Source organism: Lipotes vexillifer, unplaced genomic scaffold (genome assembly GCF_000442215.2).
Source record: "Lipotes vexillifer unplaced genomic scaffold, Lipotes_vexillifer_v1.1 scaffold799, whole genome shotgun sequence".
Lineage (NCBI taxonomy): Eukaryota > Metazoa > Chordata > Mammalia > Artiodactyla > Lipotidae > Lipotes > Lipotes vexillifer.
Genome location: NW_006787679.1, coordinates 2,615,605 through 2,633,068, shown reverse-complemented (window position 1 = coordinate 2,633,068; position 17,464 = coordinate 2,615,605).

Genomic DNA, 17,464 nt, shown 5'->3' with positions numbered 1-17,464 from the left:
AAAAAAAAAAAAAAAAAAAAAAAAAAGAAGAGGAAATTAGGACATAAACATGTATAGAGTGAAGACTAGGTAATGCAATAGGAAGAAAACAACCATATACAAGCCAAGAAGAAAGGCCTTAGAAAAACCAACCCTTCCAACACCTTGATCTCTGACACCTAACCTCCAAAACTGTGAGAAAAAAAGTTTCTGTTATTTAAACTATCCAGGCTATAGTGCTTTATTTTGGTAGCCCTAGCAAATTAATACACTGTCCTTGGTTTTAATACAACAGAATTACATTTTCAGACCCCATAATTATCTCCATTTAAAATCAAAGAGACTCCACAAACTATCTGAGCTAAAAATAGTTCATAAAACTGCATCATAAACAACAAAAACATCCTTCTGCATAAGAAGAAAGAATTAAAAAATGAATTCAAATAAAAAGATTCTATTTCAAGCTGTTAAAAATATATTATACTATTAAACATATAGTAAATCATATATATTTAATATATATGATCAAATCTAGTAGAGTACTTGGAAGATGTTAATGTTTAAAGTGTTAACACTTTATGAAAGACATAAAAGAGGAATGAAATTAATGCCCAGATATGACATGTTCACACAGTAGAATATTTATTATTATAACAATATATAATTTATCAAAGGACACTAAAAATTCAATACAACTGCCTCAAAAGTACTCAGCATTTTTTTTAATTCTTAAAGACTTTGAGAAGATCTAAGTTAGTTTTAAAAAGATAAAGAATAAATAACTTTAAAATGAATTCTAAAAAATATTGTAATAATCAAAAAGACATGCAAAACACAGTGAATGGTGGAGGAAATTTTTTAGGATATAGGCCAAAAACAAATAATAAATGGTTGACTGTGATTTTTCCTCATCAATAATTATGCCATATGTTGTAGAATATATTTTTTAAATTTGTATATGTATAATATATACACACACACTATATGCTGTCTAAATAAGATGTGATTTAAATATAAATAAAAACAAAATGGATGAAAAAATGTACATTATTCAAATAATAAGCAATAAGAAGGCTAAGGTGGCATACTGATACCAAAAAAATAGACATCCAAGCAAAGACTATTACAGAAATAAAGAGGAGCATATCTTAAATATAAAAGGGTTAATTCATCAGTCATAAATATGTAGGTCTTCCAAAATGAGAATAGAAGATTTTAACATGTTTCTTATAAATTGATAGAAAAATTTGGCCATCTATTCTTATACATATTGGTCTCAGGAAACCTCTACATTCTTAAAAAGTTTTATTCATTAGGTTATTGCTACTCATACTACCATTTTATCAAATAAAGTGAAAATAGTTATTTATTTATTTATTTATCTATTTATCAATCAATTAAAATAACACATTAAAATGAGGCTATATTGTAGTATAACAACTATATTTTAAAAATAATGTATAGATGCTTGGTATTATTTTACATTTTTAAAATAATTTTTTAATAGATAATTTAATAAAAGACAGCTAGGTTCTTATATTAGCTCCTCCCTTTTATCTGTTACAATATGTTGTTTAGTTCATTACATATGAATAAAATCTGGCCTTATGCATATATAAAACATAAAAACTGTAGTATCTTCATAATTTTCTCAGGTAATTTTATATATTCTGTCTTGATGCTACATTAAATCTTTGTAAATATTAGTATCTTAAAGATTAGTTGTAATTACTAAATGGATATTTAGAGCATTCTTGATGGCCAACTTGGACCACACTTTGAGAACCAATGAAATAAACAAGAACACAGCAAATATGTAGGTTGATCAACAGTATCAACCACCATTTTGTAATTAAAATTTTTGGAATAAAATACTCAATGATTGTATAATTCACAATCTTTTCAAATAAACATGATATTTTTACCATGAATTAACCATATTCTGAGCCCCAAAGTAATAAATATAAAATGATTAAAAACATATGTAGTTTTTCTCTAACCAAAATGAAATTAAAATAGAAATCAATACCAAGAAGATAACTAGCAAAATACTAAATATTTCAGAAATTGAATAATAAATTTCTAAATAATCTCTGGATTTAAGAAAAAATAGGAGGGAAATTAGAACATATTTTGAGCTGGATGATATCAAAAATTAACATAAAAATTAATTGTGTACAACTATCTGAGTTCTTGAGGGGATATTTTTGATTATATGATTATATTTCAAAAAATATATTCAATGACCTATGTTTCTACCTTAAAAGGCTAGATAAAGGAAAGCAAAGGAAAGCAAAAAAATATGTAGAAGAAAGGAGATAATGAAAGAAGATTAGAGATAAACATGTAGAAAGCAGACAATGGAAAAAATTAAAGACAAATTTGTTCTTAAAAAAGACAAACAAAATTGATAACCTCAAAGCAGACAGATCAATAAAATGAGAAAAAATACAAAACATCAATATCAAGAATGAAAGGGTGTTTATCAGACAGAAACTATAGATAGACATTAAAAAATATAATAGGACAATATTACAAACAACTTTATGCCAATGATACTTAGCTACAATGGACAAAATTCTGACAAATTACAGTGTACCAAAATTGATACAAGCCTTTTACTTAGATTTATATAAAGTTTAAAGCACTGCAATACATCCACAACAACTTTAAAAGTCAAAATATTTGGAAGACTCACTATGTGATATCAAAATCCTTTATGAATTACAATAATTAAGACTGTGCAACTCCCATAAAAATGACAAATATACAAATGAAATATAACAGAGAACATAGAAATTGTATCACATCTGTCTCATACAATTTTTTCTTTCTTCTACAAAGTCACCAAAATAATTCAATGGGAGAGGAAAGGTTTTCAACAGATGATTCTGGTTTATTTGGATATCCTTACTGAGTTGAGGTGGTTGGGGTGGTGGGGAAGAATTTCAACTCCCTAATTTATACTATACAGAAAATGTTTAAGATAGATCATTGACAATTATAAAAACTAAAACCATAAAAGTTTTTAAAAGAAACATAAGAGAATATACTTGTAACCTGGGACTAGCCAAATGTTTCTAAGTCAAAAAGAAGCAATAACCAAAAGAAAATAAAAAATAAATATACACTAGAATTCCTCAAAAGTAAAAAGTTCTGCTCATCAAACATCACCATTAAGATAATAAATGGGCAAGTCACAGACTGGGAGGACTTACTTGCAAAATATATGTCTGATAAAGGATTGGTATCCAGTAAATAGAAAGGACCCCTATAACTCACTAATAAAAAGCCATAAAAAAAGTAGTTAAAAATTTGAACAGTGACTTCACAGAAACACACATGGGTAGTAAGAGCATGAAAAGAACTTCAACATCACTAGTTGTCAAAGAAATAGATACTTAAAATTTGTGCCTATATTAGTCGGAGTTCTCCAGAGAACAAGAACCAATAGGAGAGAGAAAGAGAAAGAGATTTATTTTAAAGAACTGGCTCAAGGGATTGTAGAGGCTGGCAAGTCCAAAATCTGCATGATAGGCTTGCAGGTTGTAGACCCGGGAAATAATTGATATTGTAGCCCAAGTCAGAAAACAGTTTGCTGGCAGAATTCCTCCTCCTTTGGAGGTGATCTCTCTTTCATCTCTTTAGGCTTCCAACTGATTGGATGAGACCCATCCACATTATAAAGAGTAATCTGCTTTATTCAAGTTGTACTGATTTGTATGTTAACCTTATCCAAAAATACTTTGACAGCAACATCCAGACTAGTGTCTGACCAAATATGTGGGCACTGTGGCTTAGGCAGTTTGATACATAAAATTAACCTTCAAAGTGCATTTCTTTATAAATTTTACATGAAAAACTGTAAATATTTATTAAACTCTAGCTAAAGACATAAATGCCAAAGTACTGGGGTGAAGATGAACAGAAGTAAATATGGGTGAATAGATATGTGATAAAACAAGTATCATGGAATGCTAGAATGTAAATTGGATGTATAGACGTCTATTGTAAAATTATTTCATGTTGAAAAAAATAAATTACTTGTTGAGCATATACTTAAGGGTCATACTAATGGACAAGGATCTTGAGAGGAGAAAGAATCAACATAGTATCATTCAGTCATCATATATTTTAAGCATGATTTGACAAATGAGGAGCATATCAATAACCAGAGGGAGAAAATGGAGAAATAATAGTTAAGTACAACTGAAACTTCAGAAAAAAAAAAAAAAAAAAGAATGAGATACTCTGCTGGAATAGAATATTTAAATTGGAAAGTCATAACTTTAATATTCTCTACTATCTATGCATAAAAAAAAAAAAAAAAAAAAAAGAATGAGATACTCTGCTGGAATAGAATATTTAAATTGGAAAGTCATAACTTTAATATTCTCTACTATCTATGCAATAAAAACTATTCTTGTTAGCCTTCCATTTAAGAATCTGACTGATCTGAGCCCTTTTTCCTTTCCAAAATTACCCTCTATTAATTACATGTTTGGGTCATCTAATCTAATTAAATTGGACTTAAATTGAGCTTTAGAGAAGATTTCCCATCTCTAAGCCCTCCTCAATTTACTGTGACCTTCTGAAGTGCTTTTCTCTCAACAGCACAGACTTTCCTTATATCACCTCTTTGTCAAGGCTTAATTAAAATAATATCTAATTTGATTTCCAAGTTGCTCAAGTTGTCTCTCTTCCCAGGGATTTATCAAACCTCCTCATTTGTATTGCTTGTATAACACTTGTCATATTATGTGTGATTAATTATTTTTTATTCTTTCATCTGCATATTCAATTATATTACATATAAATAGTATCTTACTTGCCTAATTAGAATATAAACTCATTCTGGTCAGGAACTGTGACTTATTTACTTTGCTTCTTTCATAACTCTCAGTGTACAACCTTGTCTACCACATAAAGGGAAGAATATTTAGTGAGTGTTACATATTTTATACTATATTTTGTTTTTGATATTGTTACCTAAAAAAATTGCCACAAATTTAGCAGATCAAAACGATGTGCATTTATTATTTTATTGTCAGAAGTTTAGAAACAGCTTAACAGGGTTTTCTGCTCAGGGTCTAACAATGTGACAGTCAAAGTTTCTACTCAGAAATGTGATTCCATCTGAGTTCCTCTTCAGAGCTCTTATGGATGTTAGCAGAATTAACTTCCTGGCATCTACAGAACTTATGATGAATGGCTTCTTCAAGGCCTGCAGGAGAGAGAAAGTGTCTAACTGATTCCAATGCTGGTCTGTAGGTCTTGTTTTACAGGGTTCACAGATTAGATAAGATCCAACCAGGAAAACTTCCTTTGTGTGTGTGTGTATGTGTTCTTTTTTTATATTACTATTTATTTTTTCATTTTTTTATTTTTTAACATCTTTATTGGAGTATAATTGCTTTACAATGGTGTGTTAGTTTCTGCTTTATAATAAAATGAATCCATTATACATATGTTCCCATATCTCTTGCCTCTTATGTCTCCCTCCCTCCCACCCTCCCTATCCCACCCCTCTAGTCAGTCACAAAGCACTGAGCTGATTTCCCTGTGCTATGCAGCTGCTTCCCACTAGCCAGCTATTTTACGTTTGCTAGTGTATATATGTCCATGCCACTCTCTCACTTTGTCACAGCTTACCCTTCCCATTCCCCATATCCTCAAGTCCATTCTCTAGTAGGTCTGTGTCTTTATTCCCGTCTTGCCCCTAGGTTCTTCATGACTTTTTTTCTCCCTTAGATTCCATATATATGTGTTAGCATAGGGTATTTGTTTTTCTCTTTCTGACTTACTTCACTCTGTGTGGTAGACTCTACATCCACCCACCTCACTACAAATAACTCAATTTCATTTCTTTTTATGGCTGAGTAATATTCCATTGTATATATGTGCCACATCTTCTTTATCCATTCATCTGTTGATGGACACTTAGGTTGCTTACATATCCTGCTATTGTAAATAGAGCTGAAATGAACATTTTGGTACATTCTTTTTGAATTATGGTTTTCTCAGTGTATATACCCAGTAGTGGGATTGCTGGGTCATATGGAAAACTGCCTTTTGATTTACTAGTTAGGGTCAACTGATTAGAGATATTAATGACATCTGAGAAATTGCTTCACTTTTGCCACATAATGCAATATCATCACACTGGTAATATCCTATCAGCTTTGCCATATCTTACTTGCTAGAAAAAAGAAAAGTCCTGTCCATAGTAAAGGGTTGACCAGGGTGTGGGTTATTGAGTCATTTTATAATTTTATCTAACCACAGGGAGTAATAAATAACATTTATTAAATTTGCATAATACACTGAAAATGTCAACAAAACCCATCGAATGCAGTCATGCACATTATATCATTGAACAAAATGGCAAGGAGTGTGTCCACATGAGTGTTCTCAAAGCATTCAGTACATGTCTGTCATAGCATTACAAATATGACAATTGTGGTTCTTTTCCAATAGTTTTTAATGTCTTAGGATATTGACATTTCTCTTTAATTAATTGTTGTATTGTCAGTGCCTAGTAAAATTTATAATGATTTCAATAATAGATTAATAGATATATTATTACTAAAGTATGTAAAATGATAAGAATGATCATTAGAAGGAAAGTACATGAATATTAATGGATGATACAGTACTTCTTTAACAGAATATACTGAAGTTTATATTTCTTAGCATGAAATTTTAGTGGTGTAGCTACACTCAGAGACATTTCTGCACTCAGACTTATCTGATGTTTTTTAAAACCTTTAATCAAATCTTGCTGAGATGTTCAAAACAGAATATCACCATGGTTTTAAATTAAGATAGCATTTTGTATTTTCACTGAAAACAGAAAGACGTATACATACTAAAAGCAAACTTCCTAAGGGTATAACATATTTATGGCTCAAAGGATTTATATTTAAGAATTTCTGACTCTGATTTACAATAATAGTCTATGCTTAATGAGCTAACAAAGTTCCTAAAAGCATGTTTTCTCAATTCCAGTATACAATGGGTAAATTAAAACAAAACTGAAAAGGGAAAAAACAGTATCGGATGTTGTCCCTTTGTTGTGGCTGGCAGACAATAATTGACTTAGTCCCAATTCGTTGAATGTTAATGCAATATTTAAATGCACATTAGTGCATCCCTTCTATGGAAGAGAATTTATTGTCCTTTCCTCTCATGTATCTCTTCTCTTTGTATCATAAAATTGTAATGTAAAGTATGTAAATGGTTGTAAGTGTAAAGTATGGCAGAAAAGTAGAGTAAAATAGTTTTATAATGTTTAAATTATTAAAAGCAGAATACTTTTGCAAAATCATCTTAAAAATCCTGTGGGTAAATTTTATTATATGATTCATTTTAAAATTTAGAAATAATGCTTAATTACCATAGCAAATTCTATTTTTAAAATAATATATTTCTTTTGAAAGGATAATGTTGTGTACAACTAAAAGATGATGTTTGAAATTACTAGGTCAAATAAACCAACACTTAGAGCATTTTATTTGTTAAAAAATGTATTTTTATATAGCTATTAAAATGGAGCTGGCTGTGTGAAATACCCATTCAGGCAAAGAAATTCCTCTGAATACAGTTTTTTCCTCTCTCAATTGGACAGCAAAATGATTGAAAAAAAATCTATACTTTTTTTCTGGACGTAACTCTTTATACAAAAAGAACAAATGTTAGTAATAAATGGGAAAAGTGGAATGTTGTCACCAAGAACCAGAATTTAAGTTCAGCCTATCCATGCTCAAATATATTTTTGGTATGAATGTTAAATGAGTAATTACATGTGAAGCACATAGAATGATGCCTTTCTTGGTGTAAGCTGTTTAAGCATTGCAAGTATTTTTATTATTGTCTCTTGCTTAGAATGTTTCACAAGTGTATACACATTTATTGTATTTTTGAAAATAGAAATTTTATACTGTGGTCACATTACATTTCAATTAAATCACAGTGTAGCAATACTTTACACAATAGGAAATACACAGATCAATAATAACAATATTAGCATATGTTCCTCTAACATTTTTCAGTAAATCTTTATGCTCAAGTTATAACATTATACACTCTACAAATCAAGACACTGAGGCTAAGTGATAATTAAAAACTTGCCTTCATGTAACACAAATAAGTGACAAAAGTGAGGTTAATTGTGTTTTCCAAATCCAAACCCTATGCTTCTCATTCTACTTGAAATATGTAAATAGAAACTGCCATTTATTACTACTATTATTATTATTATTTCTCACCTTATAAAATTAGTAATGATGAGTGTTCCTTTATTTTGGAGCTGGATTTTTGTAGGGATATTTTAATATAAATTGTATGAAGCAGAGTAATTTCTCAATCAGAAATGAAAACTGAGGAGGAGAGTTCTGTTTTAAACTCAGTTCTATTTTGAACTGAACATACACATTTGAATTGAATTAATAAAATCAATTTTCCTACATATATAATGAAATAGATTTGTATTAACAAACCTCACCATAGAGACCTACAAACGAACGGCAGTAATAAATTGCTTAACTTCAAATTATTACAATTTATGAGCTCTGTATTGGGAGTAAACAGTAAACAGAAAGACAAAATGGTATTCCAAAAGTTTAAGTAAAGTTAATAAGAAGGCTGTGCATATCATTGAAGATAAGAAAATATATTAATTAATTATATGAGCATGAGGAAACACACTTCTGATATTATATCCTCCTCTCTCACAGTAAGTAGTGGGAGTTTATTCTGTTTTCATTCTTGAGAATAGCTGTTGACTTTGCATTATGAAAATATAAAAGGGCACATTTATATTTTGATGAGAGAACACACAGTAGTTATTCTTACGGTCTTGAAGGAGTATGCTCCACTGACATTACTTACCTCTTTATAAACAATCATATTGAATCAACTTCTGCTTTCTATATTTTAGCATTTAGTTTAGTCACCGTTGAGCTAGACTTTCTAAATGTACTTTGAAATGAAATAAGGGAGTGTCATAGATGGTGTTGAGCTAGGGCATTAGTCAGTTCTTTGGACATAAGAACCACAAAATACTGTTTATCTCTATGGAAAGAATAATCTCATTTGCAGTGCAAACACTGGGTTCTATCATTTACTATGACCTGAACCTTTTGACACTATTTAAGAAGAAGTAACAATTTTAGAAACATAGTTGTGTAACTGAGCAGGATCCTATGGAGGTCTTCCCAGGAAAGACCTTCTTGCCCCCACCATGCCCTCAGCCTGCCTGTTGTTTGTAGGAAAGCTTTTGTCTCCCAGGCCTCCCCTGAGTCACAAAAGCCTGGCTCAAGAGTTCATGACTGGAAAAATGTAAACATGTACTAACAAAAGATAACAGTTGGATCAGGAGAACTGGAAACAATCTAAACAATAGATCAGCCATAAAGTAAGGTCACAGAATCTTTATTTCCTCCCTGAAGGATATAGAAAACAGTGTCTGATACACATCCCTGAGTTGTTTTACAGATACTAAAACCCCCATCATATGGAAGAAACTAACTGCATGATGACCATGAACACATAGCTCCCAGGCAGGCTGGAGCTTAAGGATTGATGATGTTGTTAATCCCATCACCCTGTTACCTCACCATCAACCGGATCAGAGAATTAGGTACCAGCTGATCATGCACTCTGCAACTTCCCTCTCTCATCTTTCCTTTAAACACGCTTCCCTGAAATCCACTGGAGAGTTCCAGTCTTTTGAGCATTAGCTGCCTTAACTCCTTGCTTGGCCTTGCAATAAATGCCGTACTTTCCTTCACCATAACTGGGAGTCAGTAGACTGGCTTTACTGTGCAAGAGCAAACTGACCCAAGTTTGATTCGGTAACATTTATATATATATTGTTGATTTTTCATGAATAAAACTCTAAGTTATGAAGGAAAAAAATACCATGCCTTATATACCTCAAAGTTTCCAACATGGGAGGAGGAGGGGGATGGAACTATGGAACACAGTGTGGAAAAATATACATTTTAAAAATGTATCATCTAACACCAGAAGATATTAACATTTTTTTTCTTAATTTGAAAAATAAAAAGAGGGAAATCAGAGTATGAAGGTAGCAAGTGACAAAAAGATGGGGCAAAAGCTAAATACAGCTTCCCTTCCTTAATGAAAAGAAAGGAAATTGTTTTTAACTTTGAGAAATGTGAAGAACACAAGAGAAAGAGCCTAAGATCAGAGGAAGTAAAAAAGAGTTAGCAAGATGGTAAAATCCTAGAAACCTAGAAATCCTTCATCCTAGTGATATAAAAAACTGATAATAATATCCCTCTAGTAGAATGAAATAATCTCTCTCTCTTGCACAACCAAGATTAATGGTAATTTCACACTTTGCTCCTTTTCTCACTTCCCACTCAGTAAACTATACAAATTAGACTTTCAGTCCGGTAGCACATGCAAAGTATCTCTCACTGAAGTCAGTAGTAACTACATTGACTCTATGATGCATCATCAAAATCAAGCATTCTTATAAGTGGCAAGAAATGTTAGTAATCAAGGCAGGCAATAGACATAAGCCAGGATTTTCCCAGTCAGATATGAATCCTTGGTAATTCTTAATGGGAACTTTCTGACTTTGTCTTATTTGAGTTCTAAACAGTATCTAGCACTGTTGACAGCTTCTTCTCTTGTAACACGCCCTGCTCAGAGTTCTATGATGCATTCCTCTCCTGATTGTTCCCCAACTGGCCGCTAAATTCCAGTTACCTTTGTAGGCTTATCTATTACCTATTCAGATTCCTCAAAGCTTAGTTTTAGGACCTTACCTGTTTTCACTTCATGTGCTGAAGACACAACAATTTCACTCACATTTCTTTGGTGAGAGTCATGTGACTCCAATTAAATTCAAAGGGCTGTGATTGTGGTCTAGCAATGTGATAAGGAGGGATAAAATGTGAATATGTTTCTCAACTGGCCATAGTGAATTGTAGCTAATCCAGAAGTTATGTCAATAGGAAGTTTATAGCAGAGCCACGGGAGTTACACTTGGCTCAAACATGCCCAAAGTTTCTTAATTCAACAATGTTAGCACAAGGAATAGATTTTACAGACCGGAAGTTGGCCAGGATTCAGTAGTCAGTATTTACTAAATGCTAACAAGAAGTAAGCATCTCTTTAGGTGTGTTGATATGTATAGAAAATTTGCAGGAAGCAATAAAATAGGTTTCTACTTACTGAAAAAACATGTTAGTTTAGAACAAGCACTTATTCCCTTTATACACTATTTCTGCTTCAAGCTCCAAGCCCTGGATTCTCCTTGTGTATGAAGTTAATTGGACCATGCAGTCATACTGGTCAATTATGGAAAAGAGAAGAGAACAATTGTGAAGTCACTGTAATATTTTAGGTGGTGGAAGATAAATTAGAAATTACAAAACAAGCAAACCAACAAAAAACCCAAAATAAAAAAAAAATTGGGGGATGAGTTTCTTTTCACTGACATAAATGACGTTTATGTAAAACTTTTGTGTGTGTGAATTTCACATTGCCAATTAATTTTCCTAGAAAACCTTTATTGATTTTTCTGAACTTTAATATCCATAGCAATTATATGGTTACAATTAATAAGTAGATATAGTTCAGATATAGTTCTGACATGAATGTTCTTGATTTACTTTCATGAATAAGCTGAAAGTAAAGCAGTAAAAATAAATGTCAGAACTTCTCTCTTCAATGACATGATTAGATGTTTAACAATTTAGCATAAGGCCTTACAAGCCAAAATATTAAGTTCTGTTTTGTTTTGTTTACAAGGTGTTCTGATACATGTCTTTCTTCTTGTCTTTCCTTCTTATTTTTTCTCTTTAAAATTTTAATTCCATATTCTTATATAAATCTCTACCTCATTATGTTTCATTGCTCAATAATATGGGGGTTTTATTACTTAACTATTCCAATATTGATGGATATCAGGTTATTTCTGGCCTTATATGTATTTTTGACCAGGCTATTTATATCAGTGTAAAGCTTGTTGGTCAAAGCAAACAAAAAACAAATAAAAAATCTTTGCCAGTGTTATTAAATTATAATTTTAAAAGTATTTACACTCCTAGGTAATAATATCAATTTTCTCACACATACAAGATATTTTTAAAATAAAATTTTAACCTTCCTGTGTATTATCTGACCAATGTCTCTTATTATGCCTTAGTTAGGAAAGAGAGAAAGTTGAGAGAAAGCCAGAGTGATTTCTACCCTACTTTTAAATAAGCTAATCAAGTATAGAAACTTTTTAAAAAATTGCAGCTTTTATTGTCTATTGGTTTAATTATCGTGTGCCTGAGCTACCATTTAGAATACTGAGTTATACTGGCATGGATGTGATTACTTTGATATAATAAAAAAAATTATTCCACATATTTTATAATTTAAGACAAAAAAAAAAACTAAACTGTTCTTTCTGCATCAGCTAAAGTTGAATGGTGCATCTGGAATTCTAACACAGGGAACTCTCTCTTCTCTATAATTATGTCTTGACTGATGTCACCTTGCCTCAAGTGTATTACTTTAATTACAAAGTGCAAAGAGAACAGTTGTAAAGGGTGAGAAGTCTAAACACATTTTTTGCAAACTATCCTGGTGCTGACAAAATGCATTTAATCATGCCCAAGCTTCATAGAATTGAGTTAATTAAGTTAGTATTTAAAAAAAAATGGCTAATAAAAATATTATTCATATCTAAACTATTGAATAAAACAACTATATAAAGCTATTTAAAAAGATGTCACTTTTAACAAAATTAGTTTACAAATGTTCCTTTCAGCATTTAAAAATTTTCCTAAGAAACTGAAATTTGGAGAACTATGACAACTCATTTATTACACCACAGTCTGAAATTGTGAGAGAAGAGGAAAACTGGTGCTCTGAGCATTGACCTGTTTCTTTTTCTTTCCTGCTTAACTCAACAACCTCATTTGTTTTCATGGGAATTTTATGTGACACCATGGAGATAATAGTGCCATAGCCTGAGATAAGACATTAAAAGATATACCCCTGAGAAGCAACTAGAATTCACTTAGGGGATTAAAAACTGATTTTCTGTATTAACATTTGATGGTTTCCTCTGTATACTCCAAGAAGTTCCTGTCTTTTTCCAGAATAATTAACTCCCAGTAAGATATTTCACAACCAGTAATAAAATATGTCAACAGGGAATACAACTAACAATCTCAATGCACACATTTACAATGCATACAGTTAACTAAGCATATGGAAAATTACAAAGATATTATGATAAATATATTATTCAAGGAGGCAATACAGAGCTTCACTTGATAATTGCATTTAAAGTACAGAATAAAGTCAATCACTCCTTTACAAAAAACAAATTTTACATTATCAGATGGTCATTTACATATTTTGATTTCTCTAGAGATTACCCTTTGGAAAATACAAGATTCTGCATTTTCTGTATCTAACATGTACTGGTTCTAAGTCTCTGATTAGAAGAATTTTTATGAAATATAACACTTGATTTCCATTCTACAATTTCCTTCTTGAGGACATTCAAGCAATGCAATAAAAACACATTTAATATTAATTAAAGTTAATGATCCAAGCCATAAAATGCTGTTTCCTTTTCTCATAATGTCCATGAGGTTTCACTGAATGTTATTAGCAAACATTCATTTTAGTGGTTGTAATTTTCTATTGGATTACTTCTCACCCAGTCATTTTGTGGTTGACATATGTGGTGACATAGTTTGAAACATCACTGAGAGTCATTTTCCTATTAACCTTTATAGATTCTTGCACAAAACCTCTTCTTATTATTTAACACCCCCTACACTCTCATACACAAAAATCACGGCAATGTCACCAGTAGAAACACCAAAAATTATTCCTCCTTATCCTCAAGAAATTATCTATTGTCTCTGAAGAAAGACATCCATTGTCTCTTTCACTTCTTAGTTAAGGTACTCCTCCTTAGTTAAGGTAGGGTGTAGCAGATTTCTCCATTTCCTGTTTTCATTCCTGTGCCATGAAGCATATTTAACAATTGTAAGAGCTCTCATTTCCATCTTCCCAAAGAGGCTGAAGGACATTGTATAACATTTCTAAGGGTTCCTCTGTGAGATGTTGAAGTTTCTAGGGTACCTAGATTACTTTGTAGCTTTTGCTAACCATCAAAATTTTTAAATAGTTTCTGAGAAACATGTAAAACAAATATGAAAAAAAAGGAAGGAACAAAGGGAAAATGGAAGAAAACAAAGAAGGCAGAAAGGGAGAAAAAGAAAGTGGAGATGGAGGGAGAAGAAAAAAATAAATGGAGAGGACAGGAGACAAGAGATCCATGAGCAGAAAAGGTGGGGGAATTGTTGGGAGTGGAGAAGAGACATAACCCCACACTATAAACAGTGTAATAGAGAATTTAAACGTATAGATTTTAAACTAGACTAACTGAATTCACATCCAAGTTCCACTTCGTCATGACTAAAATACAGTGAAAAATTTATTTAAATTCCTCAAGCTTCATCTTTCTTATTTAAAAAGTGAGGGAGTGTACTACATTATGATAAACATTATTAAATAGAGGCACATGGATGCGCATTGTCTATGTGCTCTTGAGAAAGACTGCTTCACTGCTTCATTGCTTAATTTTTGTGCTAAATGCATAGTAGATTTTGTTGACTGTTGAATGATTTATAGTCACAGGTTCACTTCAGTTTATTACATTCAAAAAAATGAAATTGTTACAGCACGCAGGTAGCTAGATATGAGCAGAGAAAGGGGGCATGGGCCAGGTGGCAGAAAACCATGCAGCTTGTAAACTGTGAGGGTCCAAGGGAAGACAGAGAGATAGAGGGAGAGTTGGCGGGAAGTAAGGCAACGCTTCTCAAGTGCAAGGGAGGTGAGAAGCTGAGGTTTACCAAATTCTCCTGGCTGGCTTCGTCTTCAAGATGTTCCTGGTGAAATTAAGGTTCTTGTCTCATCGCAGAAAGAATTCATAAATGAGACAGTGAGATCAAGAAAGTAAAGTGAGGATTTATTTAAGCAAGAATATGCTGTCAGAGGGAGAGCGGGAAGACAGGTGAGTAGCTGTCCTGGGTTTCTTTGACAAGCCAGTTATGAGTGGCATACAAATGAAGGGACAGAATGTTCATTGGGAAAGGAGGGGCTTGGGGGTCGTATAACCTGGTTTTCATCCCAGCTTTACCTTCCCAAGGGGAGGAGGGATTTTTTCGTTATTTAACTTTAATTGGAAGTGTCATGGCGTCAGTGCACGATGGGTACTTCTTATCTGCAAAGCTAATTTTATTGTAATGAGGGCATAAAGAACAAAAGGTTACATTCAAACACTGGAGATTTCATTTTCCCACTGTTTTTTGTCTGCCTCCAGGACACTTATCACCCAAAAATGTGTGGTTTCCTGTCAGTCTGGAGGTTTCTGCTTTTCTTTGTCTGCTCATGGACACCTCCACTGTTTACGAGATGTGTGGTTTCCTGCCACCTGGCCCATGCTCCCCTTTCTCTGTTCATATCTAGTTATCTGCCTGGACTTCCATGGTTTTTACAAAATAATAATGGTCTCTCTTTTGTGTCTAAGATAACACAGCAAATCTCTACTGCCCTAGGCGTTTGCTACCACCACCGTGCTGCCTGGAGGACTCAATCATCGGGAAAAGTGTAAAGGGCAAATTAAACGTTAACAAGAATTCTGACTAAGCTTTGTCAAGAGACACCAGAACACTGGAGAAAGCTTTTATGCAGAGCCCTCCTGAGAAACAGGGTGACACCTAAAATTGGGCTAAAGCTCATCCCCTTTGAAATGACTTATGGTAGACCCTTTTTATCCTCTGATATTCTGGTGGACACTGAAACCAATGAGCTTAAGTACCTAATTAATCTGGGACAAGTCTAAAAGGTGATTTCAGAATATGGAAATGAGGCTTTTCCAGCTCTCAGCCAGGAAAATATCCCCATTCATGTTCAGCTGGGAGATTTTGACCTTCTAAAAACATGGAGGAAAGGGTCCCGTTCTCATCAATTATTGCCCAGGTGAAAGGGGTCTTACCAGGTTTATCTCAGTACTCTTATTACGGTAAAACTACAGGGGATCACTAGTTGGGTGTACCTTTCTATAATTAAACCTACTGCTCCCTCTGAGTCTTCACAGGACTTGGAGAAACTTGGACAGCCAGAAGAGCTCAGGTAGATGAGCAAACCTCTTCAGGACCTGAGGATTTTACTCAAAAAGGACAAATAAACTTCACAGATCCAAGAGTGGGTACCCATAGCCGTTATTTTCCTTTTTGCCTTCTTATACCCAGGTCCACCCACAAAATAAATAATATGCTCTGGTGGATTTGGATACTTATTGCCCTCCTCACTCTCCTTCTGCTCTTGGAATCCTTTACGAGTGCTGCTTTAACTCTGCACCTAATACCCGAGAAGGAACACCTCTGTCAATGCTGGGTTTGATAAGACACCCCATACGGCTATGCTTTCTCTTTCCTGTTTCCAAAAGATGCTGGGGGCCCTACCCCTACTCTTACTTGTTCTCATCTTATCTATCCAATCTCTTTGGTCCCAAGACTTAAAATGGAAAGTTAACATAATAGTGAATAACTCCCAGATTATTGCTAAAGGGGAAAATCTCTCTTTCTGCTGGGTTTGCCATCTCCAACCCACCACCCTGAGAGACATAAGTATCACCCTCAAAGCCTACCCTGTCGACAACCACTCTGTATTCTCAGCTTTTAACCAATCTTCTTTTAATTACTCTCGACAAGATTTTTCTTGAAGTGTTACATAGGAAAGGTCATCTCTGTTCTGTTACCATATCACACCTCCCTACTCAAGGGCCATAAATATCACCAAAACCTCCCTAATCTGCAATCAAACCCTAGGATGCACCCCTTGTCACAACAATATGCACAGGGGAAACATAGACCCCTTTTTAGCCCTTGAGGCTCTCTCCAGCAGAAACCTAAGCTTGTCCCTGGATATATTTAAGCCTATAAATTGGAGTGATATAGTGGGCCAGCCTATTTACACTTCATCCTGCACCCTTAACAACACACATGTATGTTATGACAGTTCACAAACTAATGCCAACAGAACTTCTTGCACCAGCGGTTATGTCAGACATCCCCTGATGATGCCTCTCCCTGAATATAGACACCCTGACACTCCAAACCATGGACCAAATCCAAAATATAGATGGGACCACTCTGCAACTGTCTCCCACCTCCCAGAACTTTTCCGCAACTGTGCAATCAAACCAATCACACTGTCTTACCAGCACCATCTGGATTATTATGGCTATGTGGGATCCCAGACAACTACCTCACAATGACCAAAGCCATTGCTCTCTCACACCTAGATAACACACTTCATTATGGGGACTGCATCTTGGGTACTGTGACTCCAGCCCAAATAACCATCCTTAATGTAACCCATGTGACATACAAAGAAGGAACTTTTGTCTGGTGCCAGCAGGAACTATGGG